The sequence below is a fragment of the Pristis pectinata genome, chromosome 10 (genome assembly GCF_009764475.1).
Source record: "Pristis pectinata isolate sPriPec2 chromosome 10, sPriPec2.1.pri, whole genome shotgun sequence".
Classification (NCBI taxonomy): domain Eukaryota; kingdom Metazoa; phylum Chordata; class Chondrichthyes; order Rhinopristiformes; family Pristidae; genus Pristis; species Pristis pectinata.
In genome coordinates this window covers 88,215,205-88,227,912 of record NC_067414.1, presented here as the reverse complement: position 1 = coordinate 88,227,912, position 12,708 = coordinate 88,215,205, and the positions used below count along the sequence as shown (strand labels likewise).

The following is a 12,708-nucleotide window of genomic DNA, read 5'->3' as shown; positions in this document are numbered from 1 at the left end:
ATCCAATAACAACAATTTCTCTTGATAGCTATGGCCAGAACACTTTTCCTGTTTCTTTTTGTAAGGTATATGTATGATTTGCAGACTAAATATTAATCCTTTACGTGTTAGCTATTGCTGGTTTGCTGTCATTACCTCTTAATATAGTTTCCCACTCTACTAAAAGCAAGTTGCGCCTCATTCCTTTGTGGTTTGCGTTATTCAGATTTACGATACAGTTTAAGAAGGAGGTTATTGAATGCAACATCACCATGGCAGCACACTGGCACAAATTGGATACTCAGTGCATTCAGATACTTGGGTAAAAATCAAGCTTGTGTACTGTTTTGCAAGTAGTTAATTGCTACCCTTACTTCTACTATTGAAATCCTCAGCTCTGTTTAGACTGAACTCTCCAGTCTGCTACCAGAACCATTAATCCTCTGTTTAGTAACACACGTACAATGAATCACTGAACCTTAATGCAACTATATTTATATTTAGTTTTGATAAGAAGTAACATCCCAGCTCTCTCATCTCTGAATCAGAAGATTGTGGGCTGAAGTTCCACTTCAGAGACTTGAGTGCAAGAATCTAAATCCAGTGTACTTCTGAGGGAGTGCTGCACTGTTGGAGGCGTCATGTTTCAGATGAGATGATAAACCAAGGCCCCATCTGTTCTCTTGGGTGGATGTAAAAGATACCATGGCAATATTTCAAAGGAGGGGTGGAGAGTTATTCTAAGTGTCCTGGCCAGCTCTTAATTTTACTCAGCATTACTGTTTGTGGAGTGTACTGTTTGTGGAGGCACTTTGAAATAGATGAGGAAGGTGATATCGATGCAAATTTTCTGGGATTTGGAGTTGTAGAACATTTATGACACATTTGGAGGTCATTTGGCCCTTTGTGTTCTTACTGGTTGGAAAAGAGCATTCTGCACCTTCCATCTCTTGCACTGTAAATGTGTCACAGCTTTTGGAATGTGGTGGTGGCTTCAACCTTTATCACTCTTTGCAGCAATAGGCTCCAGATCACCACTGCCCGCACTTGTGCCTCAGGTCATGCAAGAGGTAAGTGCACATTACTCAAAAAGGCAGACTGAGATGATCCCATCTCATGTATCAGATTTTTTTTCAACAGATTATTGATACATGTAACAAATTTCTCCAGTGCCCCCAGGGTTGCCAGAGGCAACTGCTAATAACCAGATGGACTAGTTCTGTGCAGGACCGCCGATCAACAACTTCATCCTGAAGCTGGTGTAGAAACATACCAGTAGCTTCTATGATTGTACTCCTTCACCGCGCTTGGCCTACGATGGGCCAAAAGACCTCCATGTGTTGTAAGTGTTCTCGGATTCCTGTCATCTAAACCCCATAAAACTTTCATTGAAAATAACTTCCTCACCAATTTTGGCTTGTCTCAAAATGCTTATCAAATACTTGAAGTGTAGTCACTGCTGTAATGTAGGAAACATGGTGCCAAGTTTGCACATAGTAACTTTCACAAATGGCAACATTGAGTAAAGGTTTAGTGATGGACAGGACACCTGCTCATACTGTTATCACTCCAATGTACCGAACATGATCATCTACTTTATTTCATCCTTTGCCTACACTGCATATCCATTTTTGCTTGAGCATCAAGGTTCTCTCTGAATGTGGAATTTTCAGCTTCAGCATTAAGAATGAGAGGTCAATTAAAGTTCTGTGGAATCCAGTTTCCCTAGTAAACAGTGTGTTAAAGTTTGATCACTTTTGATTTGGAGATGGATATAATACCATCCTCTGTTTATCCCATGATGAAAAATTCTGCTAGCACAATTTTTTTTCATGGTTTATTCATTTTCCATGATCTGGCCAGGCCAGCATTTATTGCCCATCCCTGATTGCCCTTGAGAAGATGGTTGTGAGCCATCTTCTTGAATTGTTGCAGTCCTTCTGGTTAAGGTATTCCCACAGTGCTGTTGGGTAGGAGTTCCAGCATATGACAGGCCAGTGATATATTTCCAAATTTGGATGGTGTTCAACTTGGAGGGGAACCTGCAGAAGGTGGTGTTCCCATGTGCCTGCACCCCTGGCCCATAGTGGTAGAGGTCACAGGTTTAGGAGATGCTGTCAGAGTAGCCTGGTCAACTAACTGCAGTGCACTTTGTAGATGGTGTACACTGCAGCCACTGTGCACTGCCAGTGGAGGGAATGAATGTTTAGAATGATGGATAAAGTGCCAACCATGTGAGCTTCCTTGCCTTGGATGGTGTCAAGCATCTTGAAAGTTGTTGGAGCCATACTCATCCAGATAATCCAGAACATTCTTGACATGTGTTGTGGAAAGACCTTGGGTGTCAGGAGGCGAGCAGCGCTTCAGGTGAGGCTTTAGAGAGGGTGCAGGAAAGGTTTACGAGGATGCTGTCTGGATTAGAGAGCAGATGCTATAAGAAGAGGTTGGACAAACAAGGGTTGTTTTCTCTGCAGTGATGGAGGCTGAGGGGAGATCTGATAGAAGTTTATAACATTTATGAGAGGCATAGATAGAGTAGACAGCCAGTATCTTTTTCCCAGGGTCGAAATGTCTAATACTAGAGGGCATGCATTTAAGGTGAGGGGGGGGGTAAGTTCACAGGAGATGTTCAGGGCAAGTTTTTTTTTACACAGAGGGTGGTAGGTGCCTGGAATGTGCTGCCAGGGGTGGTGGTGGAGGCAGATACAGTAGAGATGTTTAAGAGGCTCTTAGAAGGGCACATGAATATGCAGAAAATGGAGGGGTGTGGACCATGTGCAGGCAGAAGGGCCTAATTTAATTAGGCATCATTAGCTTAAGTAGTTCAGTGGAACATCATGGGCTGAAGGCCTGTTCCTGTGCTGTACTGTTCAATGTTCTATGACCTGGTCTCCTAGCCAAAGTACTTACGTAACTGGTCCAGTTGAGGTTTCTGGTCAGTCTTGACCCCGGGATGTTGATGGTGGGGGACCTATCAATGGTAATACTATTTCTGGTTAAACGTTGGTAAAAAGGATGAAGCGTCAAAGGGCTGGTGATACAGGTGACCCCTGTGTTATGGCTGCTAGGGTCACAGAAATTCGTCCTTACAGAACTCACAAATCACTACCCAAAAATTTGAGATATGGATAAAATTTGCTCTTACAGAATTTGTGAGGAGGGAAATAAAAAGTAAATACATTTTTTTCCAACTCTTTTTTTTGACACTTGTGCAGATGCCGCGGTTTTGCTTTATGGAAAATCATAATGCGGACTGTTTTCTAGGAATGGAACCTTGTCGTAACTCAGGGCTTGTCTGCATTGATTGGTGTGCATTCTAGAGTTATTTGGTGCTCTAGGGTGTGAACGTGGGGGTGAGGGGAGGGTGGACAATTGGGATTTATCTGGAAACAGAAAATGCTGGAAACACTCAGCAGGTTTGACATCGTCTGTGGAGAGAGAAGCAGATTTCAGGTCACTCACCCTTCATCAAAACTTGGGCAAAGTTAGAAATAAATGATCTGCTTAAAGGGGAGAAGGTGCAGAGAACAAAAGAGAATGTCTGTGAAAGGGTGGAGGCTGGGAGAGATTGAGTGGTGCTGTCTGAAAGAGGGTGATAAAGGCTAGTGAGTAACAAAAGATATGTCAGGGAGAAAGGAGGTGAAGTAAACCTGAGATTATCAGGAGTGAGGAGAAAAAAATTGAATGCCGTTTGTCTGAATTTGTTGGATTCAGTATTGATTCCCATAGATTTATTGCTCCTTTCAAAACCTTAGCCCATCCTTAAGAGCTTTGCAGCCAAGTACATTTTATTTTGAAACGTAGCCACTGTTTTAATGAAGGGAAACTGGCACCAATTTGTGTAAGCAATGTGATAGTGACCAGATAAATCTGATTTAATGGTATTGGCTCTAAATATTGGTCAAGATATTGGAGAAGTGTCCTGCTTTTCCTCAAACATACAGTAGGATTTTTCATGCCCAACTGAGAGAATATACCGGGCCTCAGGCCTGATGTGTTGCCAATGCTGCACTCCCACAGCAATGTACTCCGTGTTCTGTCCTGGATTTTCTGCTCAAGCCTGGTGGGATTTGAACTCCCAGCCCCAGTCCAAGAGGTGGGATGGGCTGCGGGGAGACCCTTCACTCGCAGATGACACTCAAACCACAGACCATACACAAACCTAAGGAAGGTTTTTTTGGGGGGAAAAAAACTGTTTCTGTTATTTTTCTCTTGCACAGAAAATGTCACATTTTTTATGTTTAACTCCAGAGAGAGTGAAGGACTGCAAAAGAACTTGTAAAAGTATTTGATTTGCATGACTGTGGAAAGGTTCCACTGCTTGCAGTAAAATCATCAGGCTGTGTAAGTAATAATGAACCACTGAGAAGCTTCTCCTAATATTTTCCATTATCGCATTTCAGTTTATCAATTAATTGTGGACTAATTAATTGTCAACATTTTCTGTCTTCATTTTGGCTACTACAGACAAAGAAGCTTAATCTAATTTTAACTGTCCTTTGTCCTTGACATGTTATTTCACCCAATCCGAGGCATTCCCTTTGTTCCACCTATCACCCTCCCTCACCTTCCCTGTTACCTAGACTCATTTGTATCTCTCTTTTTCCAATTCTGATGAAGGGTTCCAGACCTGAGACATTGATTGTTTCTCTTTCCACAGATGTTGCCTGACCTGTTGAGTTTTTCCCAGCAGTTTCTTTTTTTTATTTCAGATTTCCAACATCTGCAGTTTTTTATTTTAGTGTTAATGATGTACATTTATGGGGCACTAACAGTGGCAGGTTACTTCCAAAATAGTTAGTAATGCATACACAATTAGGTAGCAATCTATCACGAGCTGTTATAAAACTGTTGTATTTCTTAATGATTTATAGAAGAGAGTAGGTCCTCTTAGAGATCAGCAGGATGCCTATGTCTCAAGCCGCAGGAGATGGGTGGGATTTTTAATGAATATTTTTTTCTCAGTGTTTACTGAGGAGAAAATTATGGTTGTTCAAGAGTTGAGGGAAACAAATGGAGGTGTTTTGGAGAACATCCATGTTACCAGGGAGGAGGTATTTACAGTTTTATAGCGCATTAAGGTGGATAAATTCCCAGGACCTGACAGAGTACATCCTCGGACTTTGTGGGAGGCGAGAGAAGAAATTGCGGAGGCCTTTGGGGAGATATTTGCTTCATCGTTAGCCACTGGTGAAGTTCCCAAAGACTGCAATGTGGCTAACATTGTTCCATTGTTTAAGAAAGGTAGCAAGGACAAGCCAGGAAACTACAGGCCGGTCAGCCTGGCATCAGTGGAGGGGAAGTTACTAGAGGATATTCTAAGGGACAGGATCTATCAGCAGTTGAATAGACAGAGTCTGATTAGGGGGAGTCAGCATGGATTTATGTGCGGAAAGTCATGTTTGATGAACCTTTTAGAGTTTTTTGGAAAGGTAACCAAGAGAGTAGATGAGGGTAGGGTAGTGGACGTTGACTATTTGGACTTTAGCAAGGCCTTCAACAAGGTCCCACATGGCAGGCTGGTCTGACAGGTTGGGTCCCATGGAATCCAGGGAGAGCTAGTTAGATAGATTTGGCTCAGAGGTAGGAAGCAGAGGGTGGTAGTTGAAGATTGTTTCTTGGGATGGAGGCTGGTGACTAGTGGTGTGCCTTAGGGGCCAGTGTTGGGACCCTTGTTATTCATTATTTATATAAACTATTTAGTTGTGAATGCACAGGGCTTGATCAGCAAGCTTGTGGATGACACGAAATTAGTAAGTGTTATTGATAGTGAAGAAGGTTATCGTAGATTATAGGAGGACCTTGATCAGGTAGGGAAGTGGACCAAGGAGTAGCAAATAGATTTCAAGACACAAAAGTGTGAGGTGATGCATTTTGGAAAGTTAAAGTAGCGTAGGACTTGCAATATGAATAATATGGCAGCAGCTAGTGCAATGGAACAGAGGGACCTAGGAGTACAAGTGCATAGTTCGTTGAAAGCAGTGTCACAGGTAGACAGGATGGTGAGAAACGTGTTCAGCACACTGGCCTTCATCGGGCAGGGCATTGAGTATAGGAGTTGGGACATTACGTTGCAGTTGTATAAGTCATTGGTGAGGTCGTACTTGGAGTACTGTGTACGGTTTTGGTAACCTTGTTATAGGAAAGATGTGATTAAACTGGAAAGAGTGCAGAAAAGATTTATGAAGATGTTGCCAGGACTAGAGGGCCTGAGTTATAGGGAGAGGTTGGTCAGGTCAGGTCTTTATTCCTTGGAATGTAGGAGAATGAAGGACGACATTATAGAATTGTTTAAAGTTATGAGAGGCATAGATAAGGTGGATGGTAATAGTCTTTTCCCCAGGGTAGGGGAGTCCAAAACTAGGGGGGCATAGGTTTAGGGTGAGAGGGGAAAGATTTAATAGGGACCTAAGGGGCAACTTTTTCACACAGTTGAATATATGGAATGAGCTGCCAGAAGAAGTGGTTGAGGCTGGTACAATAGTATAATTCAAGAAGCACTTAGATAGGTACATGGAGGGGCAGGGGCCTGGAGGGATATGGGCCGATCTCAGGCAAGTGGGACTAGCTAGGTGAACAACATGGACGGCATGAACTCGTTGGGCCGAAGAGCCTGTATCCATGCTGTATTGCTCTGTGATTCTATCTGTGTTTTGAAGTGGGGTTTCCCAAGCCACTATCCCTCTTCTTCACGTATAGCATTCCATTATTCACACAACTGGGAAGGCACAGAAAGCCTTTAATGCTGCTTCTAATAATCTTATCCATCTTAGTCACTGTCTTTTGGAATACCTTATTTAAAATCAATGAATAATTAAAAACAAGGAATAAAATAAGTCTTAAAATATCCATTTTCTGAGTTGGTTTCAACCTAGCCCTGGATAAATTCGTTGATCATTCCTCAGTTATGTATCCACTCATCGGCAGAATATCCTATCTACAGACTGATCTGTGTGCCTAAGTCTTTCTCAAAGGTACCTGGACTAATAAAATTGAGCTCTCTACCACTTAAAATGGATTTCTTGATGCAATTAAAAATGATAGTCTTATTTTTTTGGATGCCATATAAAAGCCTGACATTTTATTGACATTGTTAATTAGATACTGTAAATTATTGGATATTAGGAGAATCTGGGTGGGGTTGATGGATATGTGAGAGTGGATGGGTGTCCCAGGAAATAAGTGGGAAACTGGATTGATGGGAGAGCTCTGAGACACAGCATAGACTTAATGGACTGAATGGCCTCCTTTGTTGTATGAGAAATATTAATGTCTGCCTGCACTGTAATTTCTCTTTAACTGTAACTCTATATTCTGCATTCCATTATAGCTTTTCTCTTGTAGTAGCTCGATGTACTGATTGATGAAATGATCTGTACGGCATGCAAAACAAAGTTTTTTTTAGTGTACCTCGGTACATGTGACAATAATAAACCAATTTACCAACTCACAAAGCTACCAGAAGCATGAAGAGCATGACATCACTCAGCGAGTAACACAGAAGTGACAGCAGTGTTTCTGTTTTGCAGAGCTCAGTGTTCCAACTAAAACCCTCTCCAAATGACACACAGATCAACAGCAGGAAGGACCCACCAGCTAGCAAGGTCAACATTCAACACCCATCCCTAACCCTGAGCCCCAAACCTTCAACTATCTGACACAGAAGCAAGTGTGCTACCAACTGAGCCATAGTTGACACTAGAAGCCTACTTTTGGGACCATCAGAGGATTCAATTCTAGTTTAGAAATAAGGACTGAAAGCTGTGCCTAAAGCACTATCTTTATCATGAATTCAAAGAAAGCTCCAATTTATTAATCAATCTGCAAGATATGTTAGAAGAACTGAGCTCTCTTCCATTCTTAATTATTTGCAGGTGTTGAATTTGAGCAGACTGGTGGTCTTCAAATGAATGAAGCCCCTGATCCAGTACATAACAGCTTATCATGTTTTCGCTGGTAGAAGGTCTGCAATGTGCTGAAATAGGGAGGACAGTTATGTGCCCCCTAAGAAGTAAAACAAAATTTGTATGCGTTGCATTAGAAATACTTTAATGATGATTGGTTCCATGTCATTCTGTGTGTGACGTCAATCTGAACAACCACTGCATCATAAAACCAAGCTGCGTTTGTATAAGCTCAGTTCACGGCCATAAACCAAAGCATTCCAAAGCACTTTAGAGCTAACTAATTATTTTAAGAAAATAGTCACTGTCGGGAATACCAATTTAAGTCCAGCATGATTCCACAGGCAGCAATGTGATGAGATCTGTGGTTTGTGAGTTGGTGTTAGTCACAGGGTAAATATTGGCCATCACCAGCTCTATTGGGCTGCAGATTTTGGTAGGGTTAACCTCGCCCTCCTCCTCTCACATCTCCAGATCAGTAATGCTACTCTCTTCAGGTTCTTCTCTATCCAAACTTTGCTTCCCTTCCTGGCCTTGTTTTCATCTCTGGGTCTTGCAGTCTATACTTTTTTCTCTCTGTCTTTATTTAAAATAATTTGTGGCACTGCTGGCAAGGGCGGTTGTTTGCTTTTGTTAACAAGAATGATCTCAAAACAAAGATTTCAGATCAGTTTATTGTCATATGCACCAGGGCGCAATGAAATTCCTCGCTCGCATGAAGCTCACAGAGTAAACAGTATACATGGTAATAATAAAAACAACAATAGCTACAGCAACAAGCACAAAGCAGCAGAGTGGTGCAGAGATTGTAGTGCAGTCTGAAGTAGTGCAAAAAGAAATGCTAAAATGACAATAATGGAATAAACAAGAGAAATAGAAGTAAGAGTATGGGAACATGGCAGCATCACCAGGTAGGGGGTGTGAAGGAGGTGATTGGTTCAGAAGTCTGATAGCAGTGGGGAAGAAGCTGTTCTTAAGTCTCGTTGTCTGGGCTTTCGAGCTGCTGTATCTTCTCCCAGAAGGTAGAAGCTCCTTAATATTTAGCTTCCGATCTAGAATAGCTTCAGCGCCACAGTGGCATGTTCTGGTCTGAAGAGTGCGGTATTAGCTTGCAGGATTCTCTGTTGGCATGTAAAGAATTCCCTCTTCCAGCTCAGTGCAGAAGTTTCAAATCAGTTGAGTGTTTTGTAACCAAGGCCCACGCCACTGGCTTGTATACTGGCAGCAGTTAAAGTTGCATGAAAAGCTTTAGTCTTTGCATGCTTATTTTCATACATACATTGTTGACCATCAAGTGGCTTTCATGATCTAATCTGACCTTTCTCTGCAGAGGCAAATGGGGTCAAGGCTCCCAACAGCAAGAATTAGCAAATATTTTATGGCACAATTCCAGAAACCTGCCATACTGCACCTTAAATAATCTATAGGAAGGCAGAGCAAGGAGTCAAAATAAAATTACTGTCTAGTGTTTGCAAAATCTTCCCTATTTAGTGTTATATTATTTTTGGAAGCTAATACCCAATGCTCATCTGCACTGAGTGTCATTATTAGTCAAGCAACCATAGCATACAAAGAAGGCACAAGGAATGTCATCCAAGTTGCATTGTTGTTCCTTTCTGTGGAACTAAGTGAAATATTCTGTGGTGCTGCGAGATATTAGAAATTGCATTTCTAATATCTCACAGCACCACAGGATATTTCTCTCTCCTTTATTTTATAAATGTGGTAATCTGTTAAATATTAGTATCTTTATTCACAATTTCTCAGTGAATGATAAATAACTTGCCTGAAACAAGCAAGACCTAGACATCAGCTGATCAGTGGCAAATAACACTCACTCCAGTGGCGTGCCAAGCAATGATCATCTCTAATAATAGACTGGCCATCTACTCCTGATAATGGCATTCCTTGTTGGGGTGCAGTTGTGTTGTGGTTAAGTTAAACTAATAGTAAGTTAAATTAACCAGAGTTCTGGACCAGCAGTCCAGAGACATGTATTTGAGTTCCACACAGGTGGCTGAGGAATTCAAAAATGTTGAAATTAATAAAGCTACTTGGTAATCACAACCATGAAACAACTGGTTTGTTGTAAAATCCATCGGGTTCACTAATGTGCTTCAGGGAATCTGTTCTGTTTACCTATTCTGCATCATATGTGACTCCAGACATAGAAATATGATGGGCTCATAATTGTCTCCTCAGTACGGGAACAATTAAAATGCAAGAAGAAGTGGGGTCGGGAGTAGAGTGTTTGGCCAGTGCTCCATCACTCAACAGGATCTTAGCTGATTATTTACCTCAGTGTCACTTTCTTAATTTAGAAGATTAATTGGAAGACTTAGTGACTCTTTGACCCTCAAGCTCTGAAATGTCCTGAACCTCCCTGGCCCTCTGCCTCATTTTCCTCATTTTTGTCAATGGCCCATTGTGTGGGTTAGTGTGGAACTTTATTTGCTATTTTTGCTGTGAAGTGCCTTGGAGGCTGAATAACCACTTTAAGGATACTGTGTAATTGCAAGATCTTGTAATTGATTTGGTGTGTGGCTTTAAGTTTGTCTTATTTAGTACATTTCCCAGAGTGTTAGCATTTGCTTTCTTTATCTTAACTTCAGATAACATCTTTTTAGGTTTGAAGCACCAGCAATAATTTCAACCATTTTATCTTTTTAATACTTGTAGTACTCATTTGCCTTGAGCTGCAGTGGTTTCAGTTTCCTTTTTAAAACCTATGCTACTGAGCAGATTTGGCAAATGCTGCTGCATTTTAATTGCAGTCATAATTTTCAATATATTGCATAGAAACATAGACGTAGAAAACCTACAGCACAATTCAGGCCCTTCGGCCCACAAAGCTGTGCCGAACATGTCCCTACCTTAGAAATTACTAGGTTTACCCATAGCCCTCTATTTTTCTCAGCTCCATGTACCTATCCAAAAGTCTCTTAAAAGACCCTATCGTATCCGCTTCCACCACCGTTGCCGGCAGCCCATTCCACGCACTCACCACTGAGTAAAAACTTACCCCTGACATCTCCTCTATACCTATTCCCCAGCACCTATGTCCTCTTGTGGCCACCATTTCAGCCCTGGGGAAAAGCCTCTGACTATCTACCAGATCAATGCCTCTCATCATCTTATATACCTCAATCATGTCCCCTCTCATCCTCCGTCGCTCCAAGGAGAAAAGGTCGAGTTCCCTCAACCTGCTTTCATAAGGCATGCTCCGCGTTCCAGGCAGCATCCTTGTAAATCTCCTCTTGCACCCTTTCTATGGCTTCCAGATCCTTCCTGTAGTGAGGTGACCAGAACTGAGCACAGTACTCCAAGTGGGGTCTGACCAGGGTCCTATATAGCTGCAACAATACCTCTCGGCTCCTAAATTCAATTCCCTGATTGTTGAAGGACAATACACTATATGCCTTCTTAACCACAGAGTCAACCTGTGCAGCAGCATGTATAACTCCTCCATGTGCTTACATTATGTGTGGTGGCATTGAGACTCTTGCCTCTGGGATGGAGGGTTTTATCATTCAAAATCTAGGCCAATGCTCCATTACAGCACTGAGGAAGAGTTGCATTGTATTTCAAAGGAGATGCCTTATTCTCCACTTGGGTGAATATACAAACAAAAATCCTCAGCACTATTTTGAAGAAGAATGAGGGAGTTATTCCAGCATCCTGGACAACAATTATCCTTCAATCAACATTTCTAAAATAGAATATCCCAGCCTTTTTGCATTAGCGATAAAACTTTTTTTTAAAACTGCAGATGCTGGAAATTTGAAACAAAAACAGGAAATGCTCGCAAGACTCAGCAGGTCAGACAGCATCGTGGAAGAGAAACAGTTAACATTTCAGGTCTGGGACCCTTCTTCAGAGCTGGGAAAGGGAAATATTTTTAGGTAGCAGAGAAGGTTGGCAAATTGGCTGCCCTGTTCCCTGCATTATAATTGTGACCATCTTTCAAAAGTGTTTCACTAGCTGCAGGGGTATTTTGAGATTTCCTAAAAAAGCTTTGAAAGGTTCTATAGAATGGAAGCCTTCCTTTCTTCATAGGTCTTGCTCTTGGAAATTGGTTCTTTGTGATCTGTCTCAGAAGGTTTTGTAAAGCTACTATTGGTGTATTTGAGATTTCTTAACTTTCTTCCTCAAAGAATGCTCGGCATTTCTAACTATTTTTTGTTTTTAACCTAGGTGTGGAAGTCCCCACATACAATACTGAAGACTTGTTGATAGATGAAAGTCCTCGTGTCTTGTTCCCCATTGTTTCTGATGATCCCCTTCAGGATGTTGGCCAAATTGAATCGGGCCCACCTCTGTGATGTCATTCTCTTTTTAAGGAAGGTTAGTGTAGTCCCTATGCCTCCACTACTGGTTACTGCGTTGTTATTATTGCATTCTGTGATTGGAGCAAAGTTTCCCCCAACACCAAAGGCTTCCTAAGATGGCAAAAGGCATCTGGTGTTATCTCTAACCATCAACATACCTGCATAACAGCTTACTATTGTGAGCATTTACCTGACATGCAACTATCATTAGATCCTATCATCTCATGAAGTATGAAGTTGCTTCCATCACTTTATCACCAAAAGTTATAGTACCAGATACACTAATAGGCCATAACTTATTAACTGAGTAAGAATTATTGTTTACTTCATGAATAAATCACTTGTTTTGAACTTGAAACTGTTAACATGCCGCTTTGGCATCTAATGCTTTGATTCCCTGTTGCATGAGATTTTCTATTAATCATCTGTGCTGTCACCTGAAAAGAAAATGAACTCCAGGTAATTCACTTCTCACTTCCATCAAGTATTCCATCAAT

General features: G+C 41.5%; 1 long non-coding RNA gene across 2 annotated transcripts in view; it reads left to right on the top strand.

Moving 5' to 3' along the window:
• LOC127574874 (uncharacterized) overlaps window positions 1–12,708 on the top strand; it is a 460,663-nt gene that overhangs the window by 117,105 nt on the left and 330,850 nt on the right. For both annotated transcript variants that reach the window (XR_007956967.1, XR_007956966.1), the window contains exon 2: window positions 12,078–12,227. This is a non-coding gene — a long non-coding RNA (uncharacterized LOC127574874). The remainder of the gene's footprint in view (window positions 1–12,077; window positions 12,228–12,708) is intronic.